The sequence below is a fragment of the Amphiura filiformis genome, chromosome 6, assembly GCF_039555335.1.
Source record: "Amphiura filiformis chromosome 6, Afil_fr2py, whole genome shotgun sequence".
NCBI lineage: Eukaryota > Metazoa > Echinodermata > Ophiuroidea > Amphilepidida > Amphiuridae > Amphiura > Amphiura filiformis.
The window spans coordinates 46,124,837-46,149,509 of record NC_092633.1 but is presented as its reverse complement, the minus strand read 5'-3'; the positions used below and the strand labels follow the sequence as shown (position 1 = coordinate 46,149,509).

General features: G+C 31.9%; 1 long non-coding RNA gene across 1 annotated transcript; it reads left to right on the top strand.

Annotated features, from left to right (window-relative positions):
* The first annotated feature begins 17,667 nt into the window (after positions 1-17,667).
* On the top strand, positions 17,668-23,643 carry LOC140155491 (uncharacterized). The gene is made up of 3 exons (XR_011859392.1): positions 17,668-17,997; positions 18,779-18,923; positions 21,248-23,643. It is a non-coding gene; the product is annotated as an uncharacterized lncRNA (long non-coding RNA).
* The last annotated feature ends 1,030 nt before the right edge of the window (positions 23,644-24,673 follow it).

Sequence of the window (24,673 nt, the reverse complement as noted above, 5' to 3'; positions counted from 1 at the left end):
CAATTCGATATGTCTGATGTGCTCTAATGTCCCAAAATAAATACTGTCCAAACGTTCATACCCCAGCCCTTAAATTCGTTCACTTCTTTCAAAATTATCAAATATGATCATAACCTTGACAGAATGACGTAATATTTTTAAATAATATCACGAAGCTCCACCCCCGTATGGAGTTAACGGTGTCTAACAAATAACAGTCAGCGACATATTTTTGTTAGTGTTTGCCAATTAAAACAGCAAGACGTTTGATTTTAAAGTTAACGAACATTTATCGTAATCTCTTTTTTAATCGAACAACTTCATATATTTGGTGAAAATACTTGCAAACATGAACGAACCAAGACGAAGGAATAATGCTCTCGGCAGTCGGCCAGGTTCGCATGCAGGTAGTAACGAACCAGGAAGGAGGCGCGACCAGGTAGGAATTTCAATCGTGCACAGCACTCGATTGGACTTCATGTTCATGATACCACTCATTATTTCAATGGTATTCGCACTGTAAAACATAAATCTTAAGATATATTAATTATTATCTATATTGGGAAAAGGTAGATAGATGGATATTCAAGTTCAAGTTTCCAAGTTTTTCCCTGTGTCATAATCACTTAAAGTCCCAATTTTCAAACCCCTACAAATTGTTTACCTAATATAAGCTTTGCACCTCTCTGAACGTTATTTTTCTGGAATAACCCAATATCAAAAGGCTTTATTTGTTTATTGGGAAGTAAAACAATAGCACAGTTATAAATGTGGTCTACCTGTAAATGCTATTATATATGTCCGTCTCCTCATTGTTATCTATGCCTTCTTCACTTGTATGATTTTACGAAAATTTTACGAATTAGTTATCGGGATCGTTCCTTAAAAATGTTTTGTAGGGAATGGTAGGAACACATCATAACAGTCCGCAATAAATAAGGTCAATTCATATTTTTATGGTATTTTCTGTAAGTTTGCTCTTTGATCTTTATGTAAAACTGTTTTTTTTGGCCATTTGTTATCATTGCATACTTGCTACAGTAGCCTGTAATATATTTTTTCGTTCCTTCTTGTTTTGTCTTGCATATAGCCTCGATATCGTGGATGGCGTGGATGTTGGAACTGTGGACATCCGAAACATCTCATGAGGGACTGCTGGTTTTCCGACAAACAAGACTGCTATAATTGTGGCAGATTGGGTCATATCCAATCATACTGCTGGCATACATAAGGATATTATACACAATGTGAGAAAACCAAAGAGACTACCAAAACAAAGCCATACTGATGTGAACATTTGCAATTTTATACTGCATCCAATAGACTTACATGAACATGATGATATTTTTCAAATAATTGATTAATGTGTTTTTGACTTAAATTCTTCAATAGCTCTTCTAATAATTGACATTCGTCAGTGCCACAGTGGTCAGTGACAAGGAACAAATTGTACACTGAAACTAAAATTATAGATAATCTAATCCGCTGTTGTACGTCCATCATCAGACCCGTAATCAAGGGGTGAGGGGTGCAAAGCGACAAAAAGATAACATTATTTGGGGGGGGGGTGGTTCTGTTGATTCTATATTATATACAACTAGGGTTCTAGAAAATTGCAAAGAACCCATAAATTGTTCCTTCTAGTCTTTACAGAACCTTTTTCATGCCTAAAATGGTTCTCTCTTAATACTGTAATAAGAGAATAAATAAAGGTAATAATCTTAAAAGGTATACTAAAAACCCAAATTATATGGGTACCAAAATCATGTTCCAACTTCTTCAATAATCATTAATATATAGAATAGACCGATCATCATTCCAAGAGTTTAATGTATTCAGTGTTTTTGGTATATAATCACGGTGATCCAAGGTTTGGTATAATTATGTTTGTTGATATCTTTAATAATGTGTTGTTTTTGTAATGGTAAAGTATTGTAATACATTTAGTTTGTGCATGTGAAAATTGTTCTATTCCCAATTGTGTTATTTTGTTTAAATGATAAATCTGGTTCCTTTACGAAGCATATCGTATGTGTATTTAACCAGGTTCGATATTTTATGATGTATATATAATGAATGTGTAAAATAATCAGTTGTAAGAAAGATGTAATATAAAAATAACGAAAAATTCTTAAATAGGCACAAAACATATATTATTATTGTATATGTTTATACATAAGTGTTACATGTAAATGAATCAATCTTTGTTATATCAAGAAAATACATTATACAATAATATTTAAGAGCAGATGTAAGTTACATTTTTGATGAAAATGATTGTGCAAATATACAGAATGTAAATTTCGTGCCATATGAATTGTCAATTAACGATATAGTATATGCTTTCAAAAAATAAAACAAAAACATAACATTTGTAACATATGAACATAGGAAAATCAAATAACGAAGTATTATATTAACATATTAAAATATATTTAAACTTGATTTCAAGTCATTGTATTCATTAAATTTCCAATTGTACATGTACCCGTGTATAAATCATGTCTGTGTGTACTGTGTATTATCGTGATCAATAGCGCAAACTGAAACTGTGTGTAGTCTATTTCGCTCACGGAATATAATTATAGCGACCTTCGATTTCAAACGACCGTTGTCATGGTTACACGTCATGGTGATTGTGTCTAGTCTATTGTGTCTAGTCATTGTGGGGTCAATTTTAAATTTGTCATATTTTTATTATTATTATTAAAAACGATTCAATAAACACTTAATAAATTGCGGATTCGTACAAAAATGGGTCTTTATTTCTAACAATTTACGACTTTAATACAGTAAGACAAATTATTAAGGTACCAGTTGTGTTTACCCCTGTATATCCTAAACAGACATGTCAAAATTAAAACAAGCAGCCAATACCTGATATTCTTTAGCTCTGATTTAAGACCTTATTTGTTGAATTTGGTTGAGAATTAAAGAAACGGCCCGGTGATCTAAAACCTAATGAAGAAACGAAATCAAAAGTTGCACTTTTGTGTTCTATTCCGTGCTAATCAATGGAAGCACAGCGCTAGTTCTCTTGTTAGCGAACGCTTTCTATACAAATCAATGGCATGCAATGAAGTAAACTGCACTTTTTAAATTGGCATCTTCTTGGGTTTTTGGATCGTCGTGTATTTATTTCTTGAACAATTACAACGAATGAGGTCTTAAATTCGAGCTAAAAGATGTGGCTATTGGCTGCTGGTTCCAATTATGACATATTTGTCTTTAGTTAGGATATACAGGGGTGAACGTAACTGGTACCTTATTTTTTTGGTTTACTTTACACCCAGCAAACACAAAACGTTTTACAGAAAACGTTTAAATGTCGGGTTAAAAAGCTTATAAAACATTAATTAGTATTAATAACATTCAAAAACATTTTTGAAAACTTTCTGCGAAACTTTTATTGATAAAAATGGGGGGTGAGGCTGTGGATCACGAAATGACCCTTTAAACGTGGGCGTAACAAGTATTAAAACAATATACCAACCAAGAGCACTTGATCTAAACAGATTCAAAAGTGTACACAACCATGGCAAGTAAATAGTTTAATGAGTACAACAACATCTAAAATGTGGGTTTGCAAAGACATAACAACCTTATTTCGTACATTGACAGGGGATGATTTAAGTACTACCCACAACCCCACTAGGTTTACTGTGCAGCAGGTGAGCAGTGTGATGACACCACTGCTCTGCATAGAAGTGCATGGTTAAATTAGAATTTGTACAGTTATATTTACATAAAAAACGCTGTGAAGATGCTGGTCGATTTCACATTTTATGTTTAATATCTACAGAAGGTGTGAATTATCCTTTAATTATCCTTTATCAGTTTTGTTCTGAAATCGACCAAGTAATAATGACACACGGACAATAAAACAACATATTTTGCACAGAGTTCAATGGGATTTGAAAAGTAAAGTGGCAGTTGAAACTCTAGTGATAACACTTTCGCAGTGCATGATGGGGCTTCCTTAAATCATCCTCTGGTACATTGATATGCAATTATACAAAAGATATGACCGAACCATTTCTATTATATTAAATTGTTTCAAAATAATGTTCGAGGAGCAATAAATTCATTTGACAAAATGTTTGATGTATAGCCTGATATAGCCTACATAATAATACATGAAAATACAAAGTCACTTTGATCATGGTGATAGAAGACTTATGCAATACAAAAAATATAAGAATTGAGGTTATCACTTATGTTACTGTGACTACATGTATGAGCCTGCAATGGACAGGGCTAAAGGGCGTAGCTGACACTGTGTCAATGATGTTGGAAAAATCCTACAATTTGAAAATACCCTTTTACGTATTGAAGTAAGATAAAATCATAGAAGAATTTTCCTGCACAGATGTTATCAAATGATTTTCATTGGTCGAATGTTTTGTGAGAAACAATAGGGCCCAATATAAGAAGACACCGTTGGGAAATAAAGTTCATAACGAAGAACAGATTTTTTACATTAATGTTTCTTAGACCTATTTTAATATTCAAATTTGCTAAATATTGGTAGTGTGTCCCCGGGAGTGTGTCAAGCCTAAATTTTAAAATTAAATCGAGTTGATAAGAGGAAAAGATTACATCATGAGTGAACCTGATCAGCGACATTGTATTATTTGGCCTTTTGGACCCCATCCTATACCCGATGAGCCATGCAGGAGGCGCAGGAGAAATGTAAGTATTTTTTTATTTTTCATCTTTATGTTTTTATTAGAGAATCATTTGATCATTCCCTTGGCCTTCATTTATAGCCATTATAACAACATCAAATAATGTTTTGGCAATAAAATTTTTCAATTATATACTGAGCAAATACAAATAAATCAAAAGCAATAGTTATTTGCAGCGCCGTAGTATATATCAATAGTGTTATGTGTAAAAAAATAAATTACGTACTATCAAAATTTGGCGCCCAACGTGGGGCACACCACTTAATTCAATGTAAGGTGTAAAGCTTTTGCGGCATGTAGGCTATATTTTAATATTCTACTAATTGTTTGCACATTGCATCATGTACTTCTAAAAGGATATTATTTAACGACACTGATGGTTGTTATGTTTTTATTTATGTTGAGTTAATTAATTAAATCAACGAATATTTACTAACAGTACCTATTTTGTGTGTTTATGTCATAGAGGTGTTGTCGGGCTGTTTGGATATTGTTATTCATATATATAATATTGGTACTGATAGGCATTGTATTTGCATCGGCATTTCTTACGCTCCACTACACTACCTTATGAATTCTGAAAAAACACAAGTGGTCGCATACTGACATCAGTAACCGGTTAGCTTCTCCAACCGAAGTGAACAAAATGGACACCATATTTTGGAGCAACTTGACATTGATGAAATGCGTATGGGCGCCGCCTTCAAAATGCATTCTACAACAAAGGACAAAATGATGTCCCTGAAAACTAGTCTGTAACTGTACTTCTTGCATTGAAAATAGAGTTTCTCATGTCGCTTTGTTCATAGCATACAATTACATGTATATAAAGTTTATATTGCTTCATATCAGCCCGACTTTAACCAAAATAATTCAAGTTATGTAAAAAAATGTGATCATCTTTCGTGAATATAATTATACATGTAAAAGGACAATGCTACTGTATTATGTGTATATAATATTGTTTAAAACGTCACAATAAACATGATAAAGCGTGATGAAATAAATGTTGAATATCTTGCAGAAGTAGTTGGTACTTTACAAAAGCCATAACAAAACGTACTCGCTCGCTACATAGACATGATATATACTGGAGAAATCAGAGATCGTGTTTACATCCACAATATCACCATAGTGGCCAATCCTTTTGGAGTGAAAATCTGCTCTAAATTGAGGGAAATTTACTCTTATTTGGAGTTGAAATCGACTCTTATCGAAGTATTACACATTTTTCAGAGTAATATTTTACTCAAAAGAGGATTGGTTACTTACGAGTATATTATGGCTTTTCTAATCCCCATGGGAACTACCTGCCGATTGGCCAAAAAGAAGTTTTCATTATTAATTGGACCAATTAACAACATTGTTAGAATAATTTCACCACACAAAAAATTGGTGTGAATTATTTATAAAGCTCCATTCTGATTGGTGATTAAAGTGAAGATATCATGTAATTGACCAATCAGAGGCAATGTTAGATCGGCAGGTAGTGCTCAGGGGTTAAGAATCGTGTCATTTTCAATCTTTTGCATTAATTAAGAGAGCCAACTTGTAAATTTGAAACTCAAAGGCCATAACTATATATTTTACAATAATTGTTTCCCCTTCCTTGTTATTTTTATGTTTGTTTAACTCATCTCACAAGATCAAAAGAAAAAAAGAAAAATGGCAAGTGTCATCTATTATGTAAACTGTATAAATGAACATTTAAGGGGTATTTCCAAAATTCCAATTGATTCGGACATTGAATTTGTGATTCGCATGGTAATATAATATTATATGTTTATATAGTTATAAATAAAAAAGTAAGGTGACTCCTGCTTATTATATTAAATCTTCATTGCGTACAAACATCAATCACTTGTTGTCTTTAAAAGTTGCAATTAATTACGCTTTGCTATAAGTTCAACCTGTGTCGAAAAACAACATCATCTGGTCACGCATGAGATCAATAAAATTGGGCGTATGTCGAGTAGAGATGTTGACAGGATGATGCAGGTATTGTAGTAGAGCAACATGTCGACCGCCTATTGGTCAGTATTCTTACTGAATGAATTTCGTCGTTTATGAATATTAATCAAGAGAACCTGTGATATAATTGGTGATTATTTATAACAATTATTTGGAAAATCCCTGTTTTGAAATAATATGCTTTTAATGAGATAACGATAAACTTTCACTATCGTAGCGCACATTGATGAATAAATACGAGACAGGTGTAATTAAGAATTTTCGTCTCCGCGTGTGAGCATTATTTATCCATTATAGACCCAAGACACCGATGCGCAATATATTTCATAACGAAATAGATAGTTTCCACCTTTATATTGGATCTACTTTTAACTTTACATAGAAAACTATCGGTATTGTCAAGTCTACTATCAATTTAACTCTCTCCACGCGGGTGTCGACTGCAGACGACAATTTTTTTTTAAAATTAAAAAATTTCAGAATTGTAAATTTTCATTACCATATTTGGAATTAGCATGAAAAATGCATTAAAATGAGTACAAACAAGCCTAATATTGGTTCAGTGGTTCTTTAGATAGCTCTTGATATTTTGAGAAAATATCTCAAAACTTGGACTTTTTATGTTGAAGCTTATGGCTAGCATGCAGAGCATTAACAGAGTTTATAAGAGGAAAGATTGCATCATGTGTGAACCTGATGCGCAACATTTTATTGTTTGGCCTTTTGGACCACATTGTATACCCGATGAGCCTCCTAGGCTGCGCAAGCAAGCTGTAAGTATTTGAATATTCACTTGCCCTGCAATTATATTATTTATAAAACTAGTTTCAAATCAATTATAGTTTTTGGTAATAGCAACCATTTTAAATTGTGCGTATATGGTCGAATCCAACCAAAAGTGTCCACGGGCCAAAAATAAAAGTCCGAAATAAAAATGTCTCCACAATTTTTTCCTTTTGCCCATTGATTGATGACATATTGGCCTTATAGGAACCAAAAGTGCCATTACTAATCTTGAAAAATAAATCCAGGACGTGTGATAGTAAATGTGATATCAAAACCCAATGTTACCTACGAATACCACTAGGATGCTTTCACTATCGCAATACTAATCAACCTAAAACAAATGGAATATTCCCATTAACGCTTTTCTCGTGTAATGTAGATCACAGGGTGTCAGGAAAATGCTAGCTCAACCAGAAAATATTTGTTTTTATTTTTATAACGCGATCAATATGATCTTAGTCAATTTATACTAGTTTATTTTTGAAAATGAAGTTTAGGTCAGTTTCTGTATTTTATTTATCAAATGAGTATGAATCAATTTACACATTGTATAAGAACGAGTAGGATATATGTTTTCAAGAATATTAGGAATTATACGCATACACCTAACGCTTTATACAATGAAAAGGTGAAGAAACCCGGGTATTCGTAGGTAACATGAGCGATTTAACAATATCTATATTGAGTTTAGAGGTTTAAATTTTGCTATTATGGTAATGAATTAATAAAATGGTAGTTTTTATATTTTTTTCAAATGTTAGAAATAAATGAATATATACTATTACCTTAAATCAAAAAAAATTTGATGCTTTTAGCAAGATTTTGACCACTTCATTTTGATATACAAGTAGTAAATCAGCAATTTTACATAATAAATAATTGTTGAATGAATCCGTATATGGGTAATAATAGTGTCCTGGGGTACCGCTTAAAGTTTTGACAATTAATTTCCATTGGTTGGGACACTTCATTACACATTTCATGTATTATGCTGTATTCGTAAGTAACATTTCAGTATTTGTAGGTAAGAATTAGACTTTTGGTGGATATCGCAATCAAAACTTCATTTTATAAAGCACTTTGAATGTATTATTTTCTTTATGTGCGTTTATTGATACTTTAGACCCTATCATGTATTAATAATGTCGGTTCACAGCGGTTGAACGAGGATTGAAGTAAGAAACAAAGGCACTAAAGTGACTTTAATTTGCTTAATTGCACACAAATCTCTTAAAACCGTTATTGCAGACTTGTGAAGTCCATCTTGGAGTCAGTTACGTCTTGTGGCCTTTCGTTTGAGGGCAACTACAATTAGCTTTATATTAGGGTCCATCACTGTGTTGTCTAGATCATGAGACAATGAGAACATTCGTTTTTTCCATGGTATTCGTAGGTAACCTTAGCGAAAACGTCAAAAGTTACCTTCGAATAAATCAATTTGGACACAGATTACTCAGAAACCAGAAGGTCGGTAAACATTTAAAATGAAGCACACATGACAGTTGACAAATCCAAGTATTTATCCCTTCTAATCTTCTTTGAATCTGATTTTTCTTTCAAATGAGCAGACCGTCGTCTATTTCAGTACATATTTTTCAACAATTAAGCCGTATTCACTTTTGCATGGTGGGTATGTATGTGAATTCGCAACTTTCATTGACATATGATTTGATAGCAAACATACAGGCCTTCGTTATGTACCAATATGGGCATTGGCATGAATGGCGATGTTTCACAATACTGTCATGATGTCAAATTGTATTCGTAGGTAACATTCGGTTACCGAAATTTACCTACGAATACTTGCTTTTATTGTTGACATCTCAGAAATATTTAAACGCAGGCTATTGAAACTTGGTAGATATAAAGAGTGTATTACCCTGCACCTATTGCTTAACTATTGTTTACTATTCTCTCACTTTGTGGAAATGACATAGCTTTTAACATGTATTCGGAGGTAATGCATATTTTTTACCAAACCTACCTTTGTGCCATTTAGAATTTCTGGCAGCTAAACACAATAATAAAGATGTTCGATTGCAATGCATTTCAGTATTGGACATATCAAAGCTTGTATCAATTACGCATTTATTAGTGATTTCCATTTTTAAAGATATATCTAGTGCTATGAAAAATTGTATTCGTAGGTAATGTAAAAAATACCACTCAAAAAATTATCACAAAAATTTCATAATTATGTACAAATATGTGAAAAATTGAACAGGCAATCTTTGAATACACACCTTTCAGGAAATCAATTTAGATTCAATCCAGTGACTTCTTTTCATAACTGATTTAGATGTTTTTAAAAATACTTTAAGAAATATTTTGAAAAAATGGGTAAAAATAGCATGTTTTGGGGTCTCTGTGTCTAAGTTTTTCACAGAAGGGGGTCTTATTATATATGGCGCGAAGAGTATGATCAAGGCGAATAAACACAATACAAAAACGAATGCCAATTGATTAATACTTTTAAGTTATGGCCCTGAACATGCCGTGTACACTTTTGGTTGGATTCGACCATATAATTATGTAAAAAAAAAAAATTCAACATGTTCATAAAAAAAAAATTTATTCAACATGTTCACAGATAAAAGTAAATAAAAAGCATTTTAAAACGGAGCAGTAACCATATATATTTTCATAATTGTTAATGCGTAGAAATCAGAGTATACTATCAATAAAACTGGCGCCCAACGTGGGGCACTCGTATCAATTCAGTACAAAGTGTGTACGAGTAAAGTTGTTAATTCAAAACCATAAATAAGCTGAGAATAAGTTACTGTAAGTTCTCCTTTCGTGGGTTTGTTTAACTCAAAAGAATTCATCATCACATTTTTCTTGTCACAAGACAAAACAAAATCTGTATATGGGAAAGGTAACGAGGTTTATTCCACAGTGCACGGCAATGTGTTTAAAAATGTTGTAAAAACAAGGTTTCTATCAGAAAATTAAGAAAACAATATACCGGCATGCATGGTAGCGGTAATGCATGCTATCGAGACGTTGACATGATGCATATATTATGCATTTATCTGTTCATAATTTTTTTTATAGCTCAGCATATCACAGCCTTTGCAACATAACATTGGTCAATTTTTGCTGAACGAATTTCATCCTATATGAATATTAATCAGTGAGGCAATTGGTGGCTATTAATTGGAAAATCCCTGTTTTGAAAAAAAAATCTTATGTTTTAATGAGAAAAGATTACGAAATACTTTTACTATTTTAGCGCATATCGTTGAGTGGCTGACACTATATATGTCAGTGGTGTTGCAAAAATCCCTTCGATTTGAATACAGTTTTACATAATGAAGGACAAGAAAAATCCCCATTGAAGAATGTTCCCGAACAGATCGTATCAAATGAATTTCATTGGTCGATTGTTTTGTGAGAAGCAAAATATAAAAAGACAAAGATGCGCAATATACTTCATAACGAAGCTAGAATAAGCCCGTTTCTACACCGTATCAACGTTATGAAAATATTGGTAGTGCAAAGCATAATTTAACCGAGTTTGTGTTGAGGAAAAGATTAAATCATGAGTTCAAATGAACATGATCGGCAACATACTGTTTGGCCTTTTGGACCACACAGCTTGCCCGACGAGCCTCCTAGAAAGCGCAGGGAAGTTGTAAGTATTGAACAATAACTTATATAATGTGATCAATTATACAGCTATAATAGTATCAAATACATTTTAATGTTTTCGGTAACAATTTTGTCAACAATCATTTCAAAAATAGAAATAAAAAGTAAAAAAACGGCGCAATAAACACATTTTCATGTCGTTATATCATGTATAGGAATACATGGTAAATATGCGTATACGAAAATAAGTTCCAGTGTACGGTATATCAACGAAATTGGCGCCCAACGTGGGGCGCATTAATTGAATGCAGTGTGTATGCAACTTTCATGAATTTGTATTATCATGATAATAGGCGCTAATGTTTTACAAAGTTCTTAATCATTGATAATTTAATTTAATAAAACATTAATCATGATAATTTTGCATCATCAGTAATGCACTTCTATAATTATATTATTTAAAAACGCTAACAATTATTATAATAGATAGAAGTAATGGTTTTGTTTATGTTATGTTATGCATACATATATATTAAATTAAAGTATGTATAAAAATCAAGTTTTAGATTAGACTGTTAATGACCCTTTTTTATAATCACAATATCTGTTTTGAAGAACAAGATACAATAAACAAAATTGTTTGAGTAATGAAACGTTAAAAAAACGGATAGTTACTAATAATATACCTATATATTTTGTTTATTTATCATATCACAGAGATGTTGCCGAGCTGTTTGGATATTACTCTTCATATCGGTACTGATACTCATTGTATTGGCATGCCTTACCTTCATTCCATCTGGCCCTCTACATTATCTTATTGCTCCTGACAAAACACAACAACCAAGTTACTGACATCAGCCACCGGTTACTTAGCTTCTTCCGGGGTATTTTCAACCGAAAAGAGCAGAAACATTGAACGTCAGATTTTGAAGCAACTCGACGCGACAGTGAATTGAAACTGATGATCTGTGTTTGGAGTACATCTTCAAAAGACATTCTACAACAATGGATAATTGGGCCTGAAAACATTGTTGTATTAACTCATAAACCATGTTTCTTGTATGGCTATGTCTGTTTCTTCGAAGTAGACAATTACACAGTTTATTTTGTTTCAGCCTGTATGGGTGCACTCTTCAGCCAAAGTAATTCAACTTATGTACAAAAATGTACTCATCTTTCGTGAACTATATTGTATACATAGTACGGTAGTGTTTCATGTACATAGGCAATGCGTTATTTTATATGTTATCTTCATGATATTATATTCTGGGTAGCTCTTTTAATCTAAATATGTAAAATAACATCATTATGAGTAAATATCTTTATGTTTAACTCAAAAGAATTTCATCAGATCTCAAGTGACTGGACCCAAAAAAAATGCAATGCAGGTCTCAACTGCTATAAGCAAAACTGTATAACATTATTGCATTTAACAGTGTACATGGTAATGATAATTAATCATTATAGATAATGATTTATTCCACGAAGCAACGACATCAAACGTGTTTGAAAATGTTGCAAAAACAAGAGATTATCATGATTATACAATTTCGTTGTGGAATACTATTATAGTAAATATAAACTTAACTATTGCAACTTGAACACCAGCACATGTAAGTGAAAAAGTGTGTAAGTTTTCAAATCAGGTTTCAGAAAATAACAATATTAATTAACATAAAGTTAATGACATGGTAATTAAAATAAATCACATCAATACCATGTGCATTAAAGAAGAAATGCCTGTTTGCTATTTTGTATGTATTGTATATATTTGTAAATTATCAAATAAGGGGGACTGTGTTCACGTTATATTATGATAATAAATTTTCAATGGGATTTAGGATTAAATAAATAATTTTCAATGAGATTGAGACTGGCATGGTCCTGAGTTCTTATGGTCAAATTTTACTAGAGTTTCCGGTGTTCATCAGTACAGTACAGTATACAGTACAGTATACAGCACAGTATAGTACCATACAGTAAAGTATACAGTGCATTACAATACAGTATATCATACAGTACAGTACAGTATAGTACAGTACAGTACAGTACAGTATAATACAGTACAGTACAGTATAGTACAATACAGTACAGTACAGTACAATACAGTATATTACAGTACAATACAGTAAAATACAGTAGAATACAGTATATTACAGTACAATACAGTACGGTATACCGGTACAATGCTGTACAGGCGGCGCACAATCAATTCTGGTTCTTTTTATCATAATTATAATGTAATCCAGCATTGGGCTAATTTTGGGCCAATTTGTGATTATTTGACTATAAGTCAATTTTCAAAAAGATCATAAAAGTTGTAAATTTTAACTTGTAAATAGTTGTATTTAATTGCTTTGTTATACTTTGTTTTAATGTAGGCTAAAGTTATGTCCAAATTCCCAAGGACCCCTTTGGAAACAAGTTTAAAAAAATAAACAATTGTTAATGTAACTTTTATGTGTCAATTGTTGTTCCGTTGATATGTTGATATGCTGAAATAAATCAATCAACTCAAATCAAATCGTACCACAGTGAATCCCGACACAATTTATTTCACCCACATTATTATTTTATTGTTCTGTCGTTATTTATTTATTTTAATTTACGCGATTTACTACTGTCAACATGTCTCAGGTAATACTAGCGGCTATGCATTCCATCGACTAGATGTTGACAAGTAGGTGCATATTATGCATTCACAGCTACCCGTCTCACCATGTGCATTGTGGGTAACATAGAGAGACATGTCGATCGCTCATTGGTCAATTTTTACTGAACGAATTTTATCGTCTGCGAATATTAATTAGAAGAATTTGTGATGTAATTGGTGGTCCCTGCTTTGGAAAAAAATCTGACAGTTTTAAAGAGAAAAAGATTACGATATACTTTCAAATGTTTTCGCGCACTTTCATGAGTGCAGGGCGAGACAAAAATAAGGGGTTTTATCTCTGCGTTAACAGTACTTCAGGAAAGTCCGAGTCCGTTTATATCAACGTATCATATACATCTTAATTAGTAATAACTTCTAGCTTTTAAATAGCTGAGATAATAGGCTTTTAGAGCTATTTAAAAGAATAGTTTTGGAGATAGCAAATTAAGACATTTTTACCAAAATATCACCATGGCTTACAACGACAATGGTCGACGGGATGATTGTTCAATGTGCATTCCAGGATCACATTGCTTAGCTGATGAACACCACCGGCGAAAAAACAACACGGTAAGTTAAAAGTTCCTTATATCAGTTTTAGAAAGTTAAAATTTTGAATACTAAATTGAATGAACACAATGATGTGTCAAAATAGACGCTGTGTGCTAGTAGTAGCAACGTAACCCGTATCGTTCATGACAAACTACACTGGTGCGGCCAACACGGACGGACTTGGCATGTACGTGAACTTGACCAATTTAACGAAATTTTATATAGCAGGAGATAAATTATAAACATTTATAAGTTATTTTGACACATAAAGCATTGTAGTTTGTATATCAAATATAATTTTGACCCGGCGTAAATTGCTGACCCGGCTTTTTACCCTCCTCGGAAGAATAATGTATTATAAATTGAAGCGTAGTATACATACCTAGATCATGTATGTGCATTGGATGGTGTGTGAGTGTTCATGCATTGCAGGTTTTGCTACACTCACAACACTGCACAATGAATAATAAATCATATATGAACTTCTACGTGATACTACTTTAGTCTCAAATATTGATAAATGTTGGTGAACTTGAAATATTACCCGAAGTGCTAAGAACCACATAGAAATACAGCTAAAATGGCGTCTATGTCATTGTGACATGAGTTGTCAAACGATTCGTTTATATGCCACACAATCTGACAATATGAACCATCAAATTAATGATTTATATATAGAAATGAGAAAAGTGAATGTAAAAAGACTTTATTTTTCTTTCATATACCACCATGCATACAGGATTGCTGTGACGCCCTTTGCTCCGCATGTGCTTGTATATTTGCTGTTCTGCTGGTAATTGGCATCATCTTAGCAGCCATTCATTTTACCGTTGGCTTGTAAAATTGACCAACCATCACCACATAACCAAAACGAACAGAATGAACGTCAGAACACCTCGAGACTGATGACCTGCGTATAGATGAGTTGACCTAAATATTTATCAACAAAGGCAATGGACTGGTATATCGACATGCTTGAGTGAACCGCATGCAACCACTACACTGTTCAATAGCCTTATTGTGATGTGGCGGGAGTTTTAAAAACACGGGCTCTGAACCAAATATGATGCGTGCGCATACTGTCAGGCAAAAAACAATGGAAATTGTGATGATGCGTGCGCATACTGCCAGGCATTGACGTCAGAAGTCAACTCATCAATAGAGGACACCTTCAAAAACATTCTACAACATTGGACAAATAATATCCCTCAAATCGAGTCTGTAACTGAAAAGTGGGCTACCTGTTGGTTTGTTCAAACCAGATAATTATACCAGGTTTATTTTGCTTCATATCAGCCTGTCTTCAGCCAATTTAATGAAATATGTGATCATCTTTATGTATGTAAATAAGTGTTTGATATACATGATATAGGTATTTTATGGAAACTTAATATTAGGATATATATGTGCTATCTTTAAGTACTTTATTCTGGGTAGCTCTTATAGACAAGTCTAATTACGGGCAAAACTGGGTTAACCCACAATGCATCCATCTCATAACAGCTCAAAGAAAAGCTCATAAATCCCGGAAATGTAGCGGAACACTGTCTAATTTGAATAAATCTAAAATGGCCGCTTCTGCAGGAATGACATTTCAAAGTCGGACGAATCTGGTTACATATACACCAATGTCTGTTTCAAATTGTTCCTTTAGCAAAAATAAATCAGATTAAAATATAATTGCATTTTTTGGATGTTTTGTGACATAGGTTATATCGCAAAATAGGTCAAGGTCGGCAGGGCTCAATGGACGTTGATCTTCTTCACCCTGTTACCCTGGCCCCCAGGTAAGAAACCACTTGAGATATGACAAACTATTCTTTGTTTTAAATGTTTGAATGCGGAACAATTATTTTTATCAAAATCAGAGAATAAAATCTTATGTCATATGTGGAAGCCAAAATTTGACCTTTTTGCCTGTAACTTAATACTTTCGAATCCTTATGATGAGAGGAATACATTGGTATGGTTTTTAACAGAAAATGCTGAAATAAAGAAAGTTATAAACCATGATAATAAATATTCATATTGGGATTAAATGTCTTTCATATGGTCAAATTTTACTAGAGTTTCCAGTGTTCATAAGCATAGAGTACTCACAATACAATTTCAATTGTGTACCACTGAATCAATTGTAGTTCTGTTTTTCATAATATTCAATGCTATATCATTACAGTCATGACAGTGATTACACCAATTTAGGGCCAATTTGTCATTTTTTGACTATATTATAATTAAGGCAGTGTCCCTGAAAGATCTAGGTTTAAGAAAGTAATTTTATCATCTTTTTAAAAAAAATTGTAAATTGTATAACATGTAAGAAGTTATACTGCGTTTTAGTATACTTGTTTCCAAATTCACAAGGCCTTCAAGGACCCCTTTGGAAAAAAAGCCTTAAAAACCTATTCGATAAAAATGTTTGGGTGCCTGATTATAAGTTTTTAACATACTTTTTCTTAAGTGTGAAATACTATATTTATGTGTGTAAATTAAAAAAAATCCTACTTAAAGCTTTTAATAAAATAAACAGAGAAACAGAGTATAGTATTTCATTGCTAAAAAGAAAAACAAACTTTCTTGCCATTTTCATAAATGGATGACCTCTATAGTGTTTTGTATCTAGTCCATTGTGTAATGTTTTTAATATACAGTGTACAAGTTGTTTTTTCTTCATATAAGACTGTGTGATTATATTGTTTGTGTCTAGGTTCGTGTAGATGTGGCTGTATAATTTCTTTGTATCCAATTTTTTGCTGCCTTTTTGCATGTGATTTGTTGATAATTTTCTTCATTTGTGTTGTAAAATTAGAAAAAAAAATCAGCCTTTGTAATTTGTATAGTGAGAAGAATAAATCAGAGGCAGTAGCACCATGGCTGCCGAAATATAAATAAAACTCTTTTATTTTGTTTTGTTTACATATTACATAATTTTTTTTAAATTGCTATTGTATTCTCGTATGTATACTCAGTGTTATAGCTATATCAATTGTCATAGTATTGATATGCTGAAATAAATGAACTCAAATCAAATCGTACCACAGTGATTTCCGACACAATTAAAATGTCATATTTATTTCGCCCACAATTATTCTATTGTTCTGTCGTTGTTTCAATTTGTTTTAATTTGCTCCATATACTTCTGTCAACCTGTCTTGGATACATCATAATAATACGGTCATGCGTGCGAATGTTTACGTGAGGATGCAGGTACTAGGTAGTATGCATTCATAGCTACTCATCACACCCTGTGCATTCTGGGTAACACAGAGAGAGACATGGCGACCGCTGATTGGTCAATTTTCACTGAACGAATTTCGTCGTCCCCTCTAGTAATCAGGAGAATTTATGATGTAACTGGTGGTTATTTATAACAACTTGGAAAATCCCTGCTTTGAAAAAAAAAATCCGATAATTTAAAATGAGAAAATTTTCAACATATCTTTCACTGTTTTAGCGCACATTGCTGAATGAATGCGCGACAGATGTGATTAAAAATTTTCGTCTCCGCGTTTAAGCACTTCTAAAATAAAATACGGAATTCGTTTATGCCAACTTATCATATACATCTCAATTGTTGAACAACTCGAGCTTTTTTATATTTAATGAGATTAATTATATATCAAAAAACGCCTACTTTAAAAGAAAAATAATTTGGAAATTGTTATCAACAAATTCAACATGGCTTACAACGATAATGGTCGACGAGATTGGTCAACTAATATGCCAGGACCGCATTCCTCATATAACGAATCCTATCGACGACGAAACTCGGTAAGTCAAATATTTCTTGTTTTATTTTTAGAAACAATTACATTTTGAAATCAAATTGATTTGACTGAAAGTATGAGTATAACAAGATGCCTGCACCATTTGCTACGCCACACTGACGAGCCCCGTAAACAGCTCTGCTATAGAGCTATGCATGACTGTGCGAATGTACACTTCATGAACAGGCCGCATTTACCCACCATACGGATTTACAAATTTAACGAAATTTATATAGTAGAAGCGAAATTATGAACATTAATAGGTTATTTTGAAACCAAAAGCAATGTAGTTTGTATAGACAAAATCATTTTGGCTTGGTGTAAAACACTGACCCCGTTTTTATCCGTTAAAACCAAGTTATTACGTTGAAGAGATGCGGAATCATGTTCTGTACACGTATTAGTACATGCACGTATTGTTTATTCCCGGGTAGTCATGTGCGTGTTAAATACTTGGCTGGTTTTGTTATACATCTTTTTATTTCGTAAAATAGATCAATGTTTATACTATTCTAATCTAACAAATCATCAAATATTCCCCCAAATTACTAAGAAACACAAAGAAATTTGAAGATGAATAAAATATAATAGCCATGGAGCCAAACATATTGAATTTCACATTAAGCATATATATTTTTTACAATTTCTGTCAAATTTGTTTGAAATAAAAATGTATATAAAACCCAAAATAATGATAGAAATGTAAAATAAAAGATCGATGTATTAAAAAAAACCAATTATATAATTAAAGTACACGGTACACGGTATTTTTTCTAACCATGCAGGATTGCTGCGACGACTGCTGTGACGATTGCCCAAACTGTTGCTGTGTATGTGGTGTTACTGTGGGTATTGTGATAGTATTTGGCATCATCGCAGCCATCCTCTATTTTACTGTCTTCAGTTAACATTACCAACCATCGCATTATGGTAAGTTTTTGCTACAGCTTTGATATTATATTGACCCAAAAGCTCCTGAACAATTATCATAACCTATAAAATATTTTCGCTATATGATATTGATACCGAATAAAGAAATAGATGAAAACCATGGTAGTCATGCTATTTTGCCCTGCACATCTTTCAGAGTGCCTATAAGAGTACTTTACTCACATTACAGCTCAACTGATCATACTTTTCCTACATTCGACCTTGCATGATTTTTGAGTTGACACAGTCATGAAAATAACTATAGATACTTGACAGACCATTAGTAGCCCAGTTCTGAACCTTTTCATTGATCATTCATAACAATAGGTATCTGATGGATCAGTGAAGATAAGGGATTATAATATATCCGTAACCTTGATATTATAGTACATCTCGAGGAAAAAGTGCAATGGACATGTTTTCATTTTATGTTTCAAATATCCCGCGCATGAAAATTGAGTATTTAACCCAAAATGGAAAATGGAACAATTTATTGGAAATCTGTTTTAACAGATTTTTTTGACATCTTTTTTTGCACTGTATTATACCTAAATTAAGACATTTGATAAATATTCAAAGAAAATATATTTCATCCAAAAAATTTTTATTTTTACACATTTTGGGGCAAAAAAGGAAAAATAAGCAAAAATATCAAAATCTGTTTTAACAGCTTCATTCATCAAGTCATAACAAACGACCTACATGCTTAATTTCTAATAAAATATTGAAATTGTGAAAAATATAGGTATTTATTGATTTTCATGTTTTTTCTTGCAAATATGCTAATAATATGCAAATTATGAAATTGCAAAATAAAGTTTCTACATAGCATACATCTTTCAAGTATGATGTTCAAAATGACAGACATCAAAAAGAGATTCGATGAAATGTAAAGGTGTAGTAACAATTTTGGCATGGACTGTCTGGTTAGGAAAAGTACGGTAAGTTGAGCTGTAACATGACACAAAATTAGGCCTACTGTAAATGACACTGAACGAAACAAATTAGTTTAGCAAAGAAAGGGACAGTACAACATGACTGTATTGATTGGTGGTAGTTTACACGGTAATGACCTAAATAAAAAAATAAGAAATCTGATGCCAATAATATGCTCCAAAAGTCAACAGCATAAGCATTAACACACAACAACAACAATAATGAGTAAAAAATAATGATGATGATAACAAATAAATAAATAAATAAATAAATAAATAAATAAATAAATAAATAAATAAATAAATAAATAAATAAATAAATAAATAAATAAAATAAATAAATAAATACCGGTAAATAATCAAATAAATAAATAAATAAATACCGGTAAATAATAAATAAATATATAAATAAATAAATAAATAAATACCGGTAAATAATCAAATAAATAAATAAATAAATACCGGTAAATAATAAATAAATATATAAATAAATATATAAATAATAAATAAATATATAAATAAAATATATAAATAATAAATATATAAATAAATATAGGCCTATAGATAATAAAGAAAAATTCAAAGAACAGACATTCCAGAATAGGAAGTCGTTATTTCTTTGAATTTTTGGGATTGAGCACTTTATTCAAAAGATAGTCGACTATGAGTAAAAAGTTGTTATTATTCTAAAGATAGTCTAACTATGAGTAAAAAGTTGTTATTTTTCAAAAGATAGTCTAACTATGAGTAAAAATAAATAAATAAATAATAATAAATAAATAAATAAATAAATAAATAAATAAATAAATAAATAAATAAATAAATAAATAAATAAATAAATAAATAAATGTATACATAAATAAGAACAACAGCAACAATAATGATGATAATAATAATAGTAATTTTAGTAATACTAATAATAATAATAATTATCTCCTGAAAAGTCGTAATTCCTAAATACATGAAATACTATTAATAATTATAATACTATAAATAAAATTTTAACGATGAGTTTAATAAAATATAAAAAAACAAACAAACAAAAAAAAGCAATCATCATTATCACCAGCATCATCATGACATCATTATTATTATATTTGATATCATGATCATCAATCATTTCGTAATTATTGTCATGCAAAATATGGCGCTCCATGCAAGCGCAACTCATAGTAATGTTGACTTTCCATATACTGGAATTCCACGCATTCTCAACCTTTTCATGTCACTATCCAGTGTGAGCTTGCATCATGGTTTATGGACTCCCTCATAATTATTTTAAACAAAATATTGCAAAATATATGCTCATTGTATTATGATTATTTTTTACCCTTTGATATACTACTAGTAAGTAATTGCAATTATTTATCTCTCTTTATTGTCATATAGGTCTCTTGAAGAAGACGATAGAGTTTGCATTGCACTAGGTATTCTGCAAATCTGCTGAATGAATCATTAACACTGTGACATCAGTTAACACTGGATATATTATTTTGTCGCATCATTGATGGATGCAAATTTCGTGTCACTCCTGTGAAGACTAAACAATAATATACATGTATTTTAGCCGTGTATATACTGCAGCAGAACTCCCACAAGCAATAGATTGTCATCACAGTTTGACTGGACTAATTTGGACATGCATGTTGAATGCACATGTTAAACGTTTAAAAATGTTATGTGTGGTTTATTTAGGAAGATACTGTAAATAATTAGGCTATGTGCTCTGGTGATTTTTTTTGAAATGGTGATATTTGTAAAAATAAAAAAAACACCCTCCATTAAACCGCACACAAATCCAATATGGCGGATTTTTAAATTCAAACCTTAACATTATAAATTGTGATTGTAAATAATATGATAATTTTTTTGATATTTGAATGTTTTATTGCTTATTTTCTCTACGATGTTTTTTGCGTATAATTGAATGTGTGCCAACTTTCGCTTATAACTTCTTTTAAAAAACTTCCGTTGAATGTTGAAGCAAAACTAAATAATGCACATTCACATGGGCACATAAAATTAGGACGCATGTTAATCATGATTAATGCACCGGCCTGGGTAATAACGTCATTTTAGATAATGCTGTATGCATACATGCATAACATGACAAGCTACTGCCTTCATTTTGTAAACATGATTAGAATTATCAAATTCCTAAACATCAATGTGCAATGGCTAAACATTATCCATGTTTAGTATTTTAAAACGTTTACAAAGTGAATGCAAGAATGTGTTTAGAAAAGTGTTTAAACACTAAACACTACTAAACACTGTTTTTGCAGTGTATATGCTATACATACATTGTCATTTTAAGCAGACTGAATTACAGCAAGAGCATATAGTTCACGTCTGCTCTAGTTTTGGAACACACTGTAGAACGGAACTTGAAGAATCTGATGTATTTGACCTTTGAACTGAAGATCCGCAGGATGTAATTGCTGGTGATGTGATCATGTTGGTATAAGAATGATGTACAGTGCGCTTCCTCTCGACCTATTTATTATATTATGCTTTGGTGTGTTTTGCATTGATGATAATGATAATGACAATAACCTGAAACATGTGAAATGTTAGATATCCGTAGAAAGATCATTATCATTGAAAATAGCCAATTTTGTTTTGTAGGTAGGCTAAAGGATGAATGTATAGAGCTTCAGTATCGTGTGTTATATGCTACATGTATATATTGATTTGTATATGTATTTATATTTTTAACATGGTTCGGGAATAATAAAGTAATGTTCCCTCCAAAATATGCGTAAAAATATTTATAAAGCCAAAGAAAATTATGGAAAACTGGTTATACATTGCTCGAGTTTGTTTTTATCAATATAACAGCTCAAAGATTATTATGTAAATGATTATTATCTTATTGTTTGCAACACAGGGTATGGTGTAGGCCCTACACTGTAAATAATTAAAAAAATAGCAAATAAACTACATAATCTTTGTACCCTTCCCCCTATTATTAAGGTTATACGATGTATTGTTGGTCGAACTGCAGCAGAAAAAAAGTAGTTCACAGCAGCTTGCGAATGGTAGTGAGCTTTAGCCAAAAATTCATAGCGAGCGTGTAGAAGAATTCAAATATCACAGAGATGTACTTTTGTAGGTCCTGTGGTTCTTGAGTTATGTTGTAAAGAGAGCTGAAACAACACTTTTGTAAAATGTACATAACTCATTAACAACAATAAATTAAGCAAGTTTTCAAAGTATATGATTTGTAGAATGAACTTTTGCAAAACACCAAAGTGTAAATTTTCAATAATATATATTGATTCAGATAATATAAATCGAATTTTTTGGCTGCTTCGACCAACAATACCTCGTATACCCTTAAAACGTGTAAATTATACATCCGTATCATTTTAGCATTACGCGTTGGTATCAATAGCCACACCCTCGTTTCATTCTGAACATAATTATTTATGTTTACACAGGCCCGCATTGCGGATATATACGTGTAAAACATTTTGTATACAATCATAACTTGTGTTTAATATCATTGCATGTATCATTATTTCATGAAATCTTATTCGATTTGATTTTCTTGCACATGTAAAAATAGCTAGCATTGTTTGAAACGGTGTACTTAATTCAATAATTTTATGATAAATAGTTTAATATTTTAATCTAAATTTGTGAGTAGATTGATGAATTTCAATTTGCAGCTGTTATATCATATCCATTGAGGGAAAATTATATTATTGATTTGACTGTAAATAAATTAATATATAAGGAAAAGCACGTTGCTGATATTTTCAGAAATTATTTTGTTTGGACCTGAATTAATTAGTCAAGGACATTATGAAGCCTGTTTGCCTTTTTTTCGAACATCATTCTTGTAAATTTTGAATTATTCCGTTATTTAACCTGGAATAGGGCAAAATTTAATTTAAAAAATGATGTACACGAAAAATCGCAGCCCGTCCCTGGAGTCCACCGCAGCTGCTGATATGATATACGTGTACGCAAAGAACAAGGTTTGGCGATATAGGAGATATACAGACAACCGTGAAAAAATCGTACTTACGTGATTGACTGGGTTTTTCCCAAATTCTAATTCGAGCTCTTCCAACTTCTTAGCCAATCAGAAAAGGGCACGTAGCTATAACACACACAAGTTTAAATTCCATAATATTTCCAATAACATCCAGTTTAGAAAGAATAAGATATTTGATTTTTATGCAGGAAACCATTGGGTTATTTCAACGAACTGTATATCGACAAGCAAAAACGCTCCAATACATCGAGATAGCATTGTATGGGTAGGTAGAGAGCATGATAGCGAAGCGATCGAGAGGGCGCCAGTCAAAACCAAAGTTTTGTTCAAGCCTGGTGTTGTTACTAGATGTCTGTATATACCAGGGGGGTCATGAGTCCACACCACTAACAGCGGTGTTTGCGCCATTTTAGTCATTTTAGGACACTTTTTTATAGGGCCTACTCTGCCGTCCATTTTATCCTTGAACATTTTTGGGGTGTAATTTTCCTCTCAACAAGCCTCCCCCGGCTACACCACCCCATTCACCACTAAAATTATAGAAATATAGCAGACGACACGACTGTTGAAATGACAGCAATTGCCTTTTCCAAATTGAAAAAGTTCTATGACAAATTGTGTTTTTAGCTATATAACTTTGAGTGGAAATTCTCTTTTTGTGCCAATTTTGGATTTTGCATTTTTTAAACCGTTATACCAATACCACATTTTGAATAAAAGGCCATAATTATGTTATAGCCTAATAGTATTGTGGATTCAGATCGGGTGGTTTCAAATCATCAAACCTGTTAGCACCGCGAAAATTACGT